Raw genomic sequence first — 9,063 nt, 5'->3', positions numbered from 1 at the left:
GTATAATCCTCATTTCCCAAATGCGGAAACTGAGGGTCAGAGGCAGGTAAATAACTTGCTCAAGTTCATGCAGCTTTCCACCGGCTGAGCTGAGGTTTGAACTCATATCTTCCTCATTCCAAAGCTCTTGTTTGCAGCCCCTTTCTTATGCTGCCTCTTTCAGAACAGAGCCAATAATTGCCCATTCCTCAATGCAAGAAATGTCTTTCCACATAGACTGAAGTGAGTAAGAGCGAAGTAACTTCCTAATGACATGTTATGAAGAAATTCAGCCTTGAAATGAGAATTTTCTGCCACTTACCCAGTCAAATATTTATTGTTTGTCTATGCTTCTCCAGTACCTAAATGGTTCCAACACTGAGGGAGTTTGGACTCTATTTGGGGGAGAGAAGACAGATGCTTACACTTATAAAACCAAAACCTACATAGAAAATCTCCCTTCTGTGTTTATAATAGATGGCTCTGGGGCTTGGTTTGGACTGAGATTGAAAAAGTTCCACTTACCTATTCTATTCCATTATTGACTCTATTGCAAACCTTTGCTGCTCATTTATCTTGGAATAAAGATGTGTTTAGTGGGTATGACAGATACAGTTTTAAGGTAATGGAGTTTTCTGTGAGTTTCCTTGTTATATTTTGGCCTAATCATTAAGAATAATTATTATGGAACGTTCAGACTTATTTTTCTCTCTTTTGAGATGTTTGATGCCAATTTAGGGAGATTAAACCCCCAAGATCCGGATGGTAGGTATCTGTATATATGTATATCTACCTTCCATTCTTTCCTATGGGCATCAGGAAATAAAGAATATATGAGTTGCTATGCTTCTGTAAATACAGCAGAACCACTCTGGAAAGGGATTTGCATTTCCAACAAGGCGTTCTTCACAGGGAAGGGCCCTGAAAATGCTTGGGTGGGCACTTCATTCTTGCTGGCACTTTGATATTCAGCAGGTGCATAAACTGCAAATGAAGCAAATGAATACTTTCCCCTGGAGAGGAGTGGGCCTAATTAATAGACATAAAACTGTTTGAGATTTCTTGATATTAGGTCATTTATTATCATCTGCACAAATAAGTTTCTATTTTAAAATCTTTCCTTGCAAGTGAATTATCTTCCCGTTAATTACAGGCCTTTTTCTATTAATGACGTCTGTCAGAGTCAGTAGTTTTTGAAGGTAATACTGGCCTCAGCACTAATTTAGACTGGTCAGAAATGTGCTATGAGCCAAAGGAAGGGGGCGAAGGTTCTTGGGGGTCTAGTGCACAGGTGTTAGTCTGGGGATGTTCTCCTCATGCCCAGTCTGTAGCCCAGTCTCTTCTGCTAAAAGATTCTGGTTTTGGATACGAGAACCTGCCATCTCTCCCCTCCCCAACATCTCAGGTTGTATCTTCCTCCCAAAAGAAATGATCCAGAAAGTACCAGAAGTCATTGCTGAGTACAGCCCATGAGATTTCAGGTAATTTCTGAAACACGGTTAATAATACTATAAATAGATGTCTCTAAAGTGACTGTAGCAGAATTTGTATCATTCATGTCGGGTTTCTGAGTTATTCTTTTTGTTTTTGCTAACAGCCATACCGAGATCTGATTTTTTTTGTTTTTTGTTTTTTGTTTTTTTTTGGTTTTTCTCCGGTACCGGGAACCGAACTCATGACCTTGCGCTTGCCAGGCAGGCGCTTTGCCACTGAGCTAAATCCCCAGCCCCCCTGAGATCTGATTTATATACTACATAATTTGCCAATTGAAAAGTATACAATCATATTCTTTTAGTAGTGTGCAAACACCACTTAAATCTAATTTTAGGACATTTTCAGCCCTTCCAAAGAAATCCTGTGCCAACTAGCAATCACCCTCTATTCTATCCTCTTCCAGTCCCTGGAAACTACTAATCTTCTGTCTCTATAGATTCACCTCTTCTGCGCATTACATGGAAATAGAAACTTATAATATGTGGCCTTTTGGACTGTTTCTTTCAATCTGGCATGATGTTTTCAGGGTTTATTAATGTTGTGGCAAATATTAGCACTTAATACTTTTCTACGTTTGAATAATATTCTATTATATAAATATACCACATTTGGTTTATTAATGGGCATTGGATTGATTTCACAATTTGACTGTTATGAATACTGATGCTATGAACATTCGTGTACAAGTTTTTGTGTGGTTTTCTTGTATGTTTTCAGTCCTTTCCACTTAAGAGTGAAGTTGCTGGGTCTCACAGTAAATCTTGACTCTTTGAGGACCTTCTCAAACGCTTTTGAGTTGTTGAAAGATGGGGCGGGCTGGTTGGTTTAAAGATTTTGACTTGAGGATGCCACCAGGCTAATCCTGCCAGGCTGAGATGCAGGTAAGAGGTGTAAAGTTACCACTGACTGTGCACCTCCTAAGGATCTTGCACAACCATGTAAGATTTGTTGATCAAAAGAATGAATACAACCTGGGGCAAAGTTGGAGTGGAGGAAATGGGGTTGGGAAAATAGGAAAATATGCTGTGTCATTTGTAACATTTCCACTGAATTTTAGCTTTTAGTGATTGAGTGTTTTCAGTTCTCCCACTCTTACCCCTCTACTCCCTGGGGCAACCCTATCAGAAGGGGAAGAGTGAAATTGGGGGATCTGGTATGTCAAAGCTGATGCTCAAGCATTTGTCTGCTCCCCTTCTAAGAATATGACTGAGTTTCCTGCAGCTTTTTAGGGCCCCTCACCCTAGTGCACCAGAGAGCCCTTAGATCAGTGGTGATGAACCTTTTTCTATATGTAATTCTTACCTCTGAATTAGATAATGAATTCTCCAAGGCAGAAATCTCCATTTCCCCTTCTTCAGCTTCTGCCATGAGCCCTGCCATAGTATGGGATGCCCAAATAGTGACTGAACTGGGTTGACTTTCCTGCTTTACAGGTCTGTGCTCCCTGACAAATTCTTATTGGGATTTAGAGCTTGTTTGCTCTTTTTTTCCTTCTCCTTCTCCTCCTTCTCCTTCTCTTCCTGCTCTTCCTCCTCCTCCTCTTGCTTCTTGCTCTTGGTGATAGAGTAATGTGTGAAAATTTTCTTTCAGGTCCTTAAAAAGTATGGGACAGGAAGATGGAGTTGGAAGCTGGACCAGTGCTTGGCTAGGATAATTTCAAGGGCCTAGAGAATGGCTGGTGGTCTCTTAAATGGGTCATACATAGAAGAAGAGAGGAATTGCTTTGTTTCCCTAGGAATAACTAACTGGATGCTAAGGTTCCTGGGACCACCATAGAGGAGGGACATCAGGCATAGACTGTAGTTACAACTCTCACCAGCAGGCAGCTGACTGCATCTATGATGCTGGCCAGCATGCATATAGGCAGCTCTGGAGTAGCCAAGACAAAGGAAGTGTTGGGTGAGAATCAAACGCATTAGGCCCTCTAGAGGACATCTTGCCCTGTTTTTGACCCAGGTAGCCTGATACCCAGGCCATCTTGGCAGGCGTCAATTCTAAAGCTCCTTAGAAAAGCAGATGCCTACTCTACCTATGTCTCATTCCCTCAACATCAGGATGTTGGATCTAGGGTTCTGAGAGAGCAGGAAGGAAAAATAGGTAAGGAAAATAGTGCAAGAAGCTGTTGCAAAAGCCCACTTTGCTGAACAAGGGAATTTATTGTGTGAAGCCTTTCCCAGAAAAGTTTAGCCAGAATATTAGAGGCCATTAGCAGATGGCCTAGGGGGTTTGGTAGAGATTATTTGGGACTGGGAAAGAGTGTTGTCCCCAAACCTCTGTGATTTGTTGCCTAATCTCTGAGGGTAGTTAATGCTTGAATGATGTACCTGCTGGTCACATCCACCCAAAAACTCTTAACATAGGTGAGAAAGAAGGAGGGACTGAGGGCTAGAGGCCAAGCAAGAGATTTTTTTCATTGAGTTTTTCATTTCAAATGCTTGATTCATTTCTTCATTTCTTCATTTATTCTCTTGACAAATGTCTAGGGAGGAAGCTAGACCCATTAGTGGAGAAAGAGACCTGTGAAGAGGTTATGGTGAGCTGGAGGCTAGGGTTGGGATAAGAGCCAAATGTCATCATCAATTTCTCACCTACAGCAGGAATAGTCTGGACAAGCTGTCTGTCTCCCACTGTCCCAAACCCAGTACCTTTGCCCCAGCGACCTCACACTCTTCTGTGTGTCTCAGTCATAACTTGGCTTAATTGCTATACCATTTTGTCATGGGAGTCCTGCCAAGTATCCTCCTTTAATCTCCAACTTCTTTGTTGTGGTCACAAATGTTCCACAGGGCCCTAGTTACCTGCAGGAAAAAATCATGTTTCTTGCAACATCAAAAAGAGAAGCACCTTCATTTCCCAGGAGCGGAGGGGGGTATAGACACAGTTCAGAGCTTAGGAGGGGATAGGGGAGGAAAAGTGGCCATAGAAGGGAAGGTCCAGGCAAGGCTCAGCTGTGACACATTACCAGGGTGGTCAAACCCAGTCAGAGCCTGGCTGCCTACCTGAGAATATGTGTGCATTCTTTTGTGCAGCATGCCATCCAGCTTCTGGTGTGTCCAAGACAGAGGTTGGTAATCTCTTTAGCAGGTGTTCTTGGTGGGCTTGGTTCTGTGCCATGAGAAGTTTGGCTATGGAAAGTGAGTGCATGGAGGTACCCTTCACCTGGAAGAACCAGAGTCCCTGAATCTTAAGCCTTTCAGGCCCCAGGCTGCAGTTTCAAGTAACCAGAACTTTCAAGTTTTTGAAAAGGGAAATAATTTGTCTCAGGAGAAAAGATATGATTTTTATAGTCATGCAGGATCACATCACATGTGAAGTCAACAGCAAAATTATAGTTAGAATTCAAACATTTGAACACACGTATATGACATGGGATCTTTCTTGTCCTGAGAATCTATGTTCTACTCTTTGATCTGGTTACATTTACTAATCAAATCTAAGGCATAGAGAGTGTGGTTGTGAGGGTCAGGCAGATCTGCCTGGAAATCCCTGATGCCCAGGATAGTAAGGATTTGATGTGTTCATACATGGAAGTGCCTGGTACAGGAAGCATGCAGTCACAGTGCATGCTCCTCCTTCCCACCTGAGGTGGCTGTTGTCACCTTTCTGGAAACAACAAGAAACAACAACAGTGGGCACCCGAGGTCTTGACCTTCTTGGGCACGCTGCTGAATTTATTTAGCCTCCATGTAGAGTTTGCCAGGAGCCTAAGTAGAGCTGTTGCATGAACAGAGATTACTATTATTATTTAGTGTATTAATCACCCACAGCAGTGAGATGCCCTGGATTACTCGATCTGAGAAGCAATGGAGGAAATGTGTGAGGCTAAAGAAGTCTTACGTAAGACATGGGTCGTTAATTTAAGTCTTGAGGTTGTTGGCTGTGGAGAGTAGACCATTTAATAGAATTTAATTTAAGGTATACTCTCACCTTTGTCATAATCCGACCTTTCAAATCCATTCCCGTAGCCACCTAACATCACAGATAAGGTGCTATTCAAATGCTTCCCAGAGAGCCATGCATCTTGCAGAAGAGGTGGGCAGTTCACAATGGAAGGAGCACAGTAGGGTAGTGGGAAGACAAAGGGAAGACAGACTGTTTCCATTATTTCTTAAGTGGTAATTAGAATCCTGGGCAGCCATCTTTTTGAGTCCTGAGAATGGAAAGGAAAATGACATGAGTTTTAATCACAGGCAAATGCAAAATAACACATGTAGTGAGACACATTTTTACTGTGAAGCACATGAACTGCAGTGGTGAGGAGAGGATTAGACCCAGAGTCCTGAGAGCTGGCTTCTGTTCCTGGCTCTGCGCAGTCACATTAAACTTGAAGGCCTCATTCTGAGGTGAAAGGAGGAGAGGTACAGTGCCATAGACATGGAATGCTGAAGTCAATATTTACCAACTCCCCCATACACATTTGCTGACTCAGCTTAACTCAATCATTCTGTAATTACTTGCTCGGATTTTTGTCCGTTGGCAGCAGTGCCTTCTTGCATAGGTGGCTTAATCCCAGATGCCAAATCAGCAGCTTCAGCCTTATGTGGCATCCTTCTTTTGAAAACCCAGCTTTTGCTTGATTTTGCTATGGGATCTTGGTCTTGTGTTAGTGTCCCTGTGCATCATTCTTCCCAGAATGGTTGAAGTAGTTCCGGTTTTAATTGCAGGCCAGTATTTCTTGCTCTAGGCTTGCCTTAGTAGGCCCAATATCTACCCTTTCTCTTGCTATCACTTAGTAGACATCAACTTTTAGATTGTGAACATACACCATGCTGGCCTTTTCAGGGCCTCTTATCCCTGCTGTAGCATGGAGCTGTTATGATGACAAAGTGCTTACAACTCTGCTGGCACAAGTAGGCACTAAGCATGTTAGCTGCTTTCAACATGGTTTTTCTGTATATAGAAGTGGTAGCATGCTACTTGATATATGGCAGTAGCAGTTACTATAGTTTCTGGTAGTAGTTACTACAGTTATTATTATTACTAAAACCAGCCCAAATTATCCATATGGAATAGTGGGTGTTCCCCTCAACTGTGTTCCATGAAAGGAAGCCCAGGAGCCTCTGCACTGCCTCTGGAGCCATAGCTTTGGGGCATGCCCATGTTTGCAACCCTCCTGGCTGTGTCCTCCCACACTGTGTTGCCACTTTCTCTGCAGCAGTTCTTCTCTGTGCTTCTGTTTGGCTGTAGGCTCAATGTTGGGGACTACTACAAAGTGTCTCTGAGCAGGATTTAATATTAACCAATTGGCTTTCCATGTTTACTTATGAGTTGTCTGAAGGCCACAGCTGAGGATGTCTGGCTCCAACCCCAATTAACTTAAAGGAGACTGCAGCTGCAGGCATCTCACTCCTGCTGTGAAAGACTTCCTGGAGATAACATAGCTCTCCTGATTGACATAATTTACTACTTGGGAAAATTCTCCCAAGGTCCTGTGAGATCCCCATGTTTTCTTGAGTATCCTCCTTTGTTTGAAAACCACATAAATATGGGCCGCCCAGGGAAGTCTTTGGCTAACTCAGAGAATACTGAAGCTGTAAGAGAGTTAGTCCCTCCTGGTCCCCTGAAATCATTACATTGCTGCATTTTATTTAATCCTTCGCCATCCACTTGTTTAGGAGATTGCAGGCCTGATCATCCTGCAATAACTTAGGGTTATTTAACCCAGTTTTTGGTAGCTCAACTTCCTCCTTGCTAAGCTGTGGGCTTTCTATGTTCCCCCCCCCCTTTTTTTTTTTTTTTTTTGGTTTTTGGTTTTTTTCTGGTACCAGGGATTGAACTCACAACCTCACACTTGCCAGGCAGGTGCTGTGCCGCTGAGCTAAATCCCCAGCCCCTAAGCTGGGGGCTTTCTAAAGGCTGTATCCTCACATCCTTAAGTAAAAAGCAGTCAGAAAATTCTAGAAAAACATACCTAGGAGGTTTCGATAAGGGATCTCCCACCTCAAGGCCTCTGTACTGTACTTGCTGTCCCCACTTTCTGGAATGCCATTCTTTGAGAGAGTCACATAGTTTAATTTCTTATTTCATGAAGGTCTCTACTAAATCTTGCCAGAGAACATTTCCTGGCTACCATGTAGAAAATAGCAAACTCCTCCCACAAGTCATCATTTTCTAACTTTCTATTCCCTTCTCTGCTTTATTTTCTTTCTGAGTACTGTGCTTACTATCTAGTTTATTTCTTTTTTTTGGTACTGGGAATCGAACTCAGGATGTTGTGCTTGCCAAGCAGGCGCTTGTGCCACTGAGCTATATCCCTGGCCCTACAATCTAGTTTAATAGATATTTGTTTATTACATCCCTTGTGCACTGGAAAGTAAGCACCATGCATTAGTGCTAGAGCAGTGCCCATTGGAGTGGGTAAATGTTGATAGGATCAGTTAGTAAAATTGTCTCATTATTTACAGAGGTTGAGAGCAGGGAAGAGGTTAAATGAAAGACTATAAGGTCCAGAAGGTCCCATGTGCTATGCACATAGCTATGCCATAAATATGTAAAATAATACAGTAAGGAAGTCTCCATCCCTTTAAAGCTTGAGAAAGATAAGTTTAAGTCAAAGAAAATGAAGTTTTATTTTTATACAATAGGTCATAAGTTGGGGAACTTCTTGCCCCAGGAAGTGGCATCAGCTGAATCCATTCATATTTTGAATGTTCTTAACACAAAGAAATGGTAAGTATTTAAAGTGGAGAATATGCCAGTTCCCCTGATATGGTCATTATACCTTGCATGTGTGAATTTGAATGTCATATTATGCCCCAGAAATATGTACAATTATTATATTTCAAAAAATTTTTTTAATTTTGTTTTCTGTGATGATCCTTGTGAGTTTTGGTACAAGGTAGCTATATCACTAGTATCTGCATTCTGTTTGCTAGTATTTTATTGAGGATTTTGCATCTATGTTCATTAGGGAGATTGGGCTGTAGTTCTCTTTTTTCGTCGGGTCTTTCTCTGATTTTGGTATCAGGATAATACTTGCCTCCAGGAATGAATTAGGGAGAATCGCTTCCCTTTCAATTTCATTAAAGAGTTTGAGAAGTACTGGTGTTAAATCTTCTCACCTGTATATTTCAATCATAAATAAAATATATATTAAAGAAGAATCCATTCATAGACTTCTTTAAACTCTGGGTACTTCCTCTAGCCATGCAGCGCTGAGGGGTTCCATAGCTTCACTCCATACTGCCCCTGGCCTCTGCTAGGGGCAAGCTCTTCTATGGGTGCACACAGAGAGGGTTTCCCATTGTCCATTTCAGGTGTTTCTATGAACCAATGTAAGGAGAGAGAGGTAAGAAGGCAAAGAACAGGTGTTATTCAGAGTGAACAGAAGGGATGGGGTGTTGCAAGAAGTAGAGAGGAAAACAATAGGTCTGCATTTCCCTTGGGTCTTCAGGAATGAGAGACACTGGGAAGAGACTCGGGAGGGCATATTTACATTTGAGAAATTGTGGAGGGCTATCATAGACCTTGGTTTGGACAGACTCATTCATGTTCCTTCATTTGATAAATTTTTATTGATAACCTACTATAATAGAAAGTACCCTCCCTGCCAGCCAGTTTCTTGGTTGCCCAGGTAATAGTTTCTGTTCC

The sequence above is a fragment of the Chinchilla lanigera genome, unplaced genomic scaffold (genome assembly GCF_000276665.1).
Source record: "Chinchilla lanigera isolate Chin_1 unplaced genomic scaffold, ChiLan1.0 scaffold00188, whole genome shotgun sequence".
Classification (NCBI taxonomy): Eukaryota; Metazoa; Chordata; class Mammalia; order Rodentia; family Chinchillidae; genus Chinchilla; species Chinchilla lanigera.
This window is presented reverse-complemented; position numbering follows the sequence as displayed.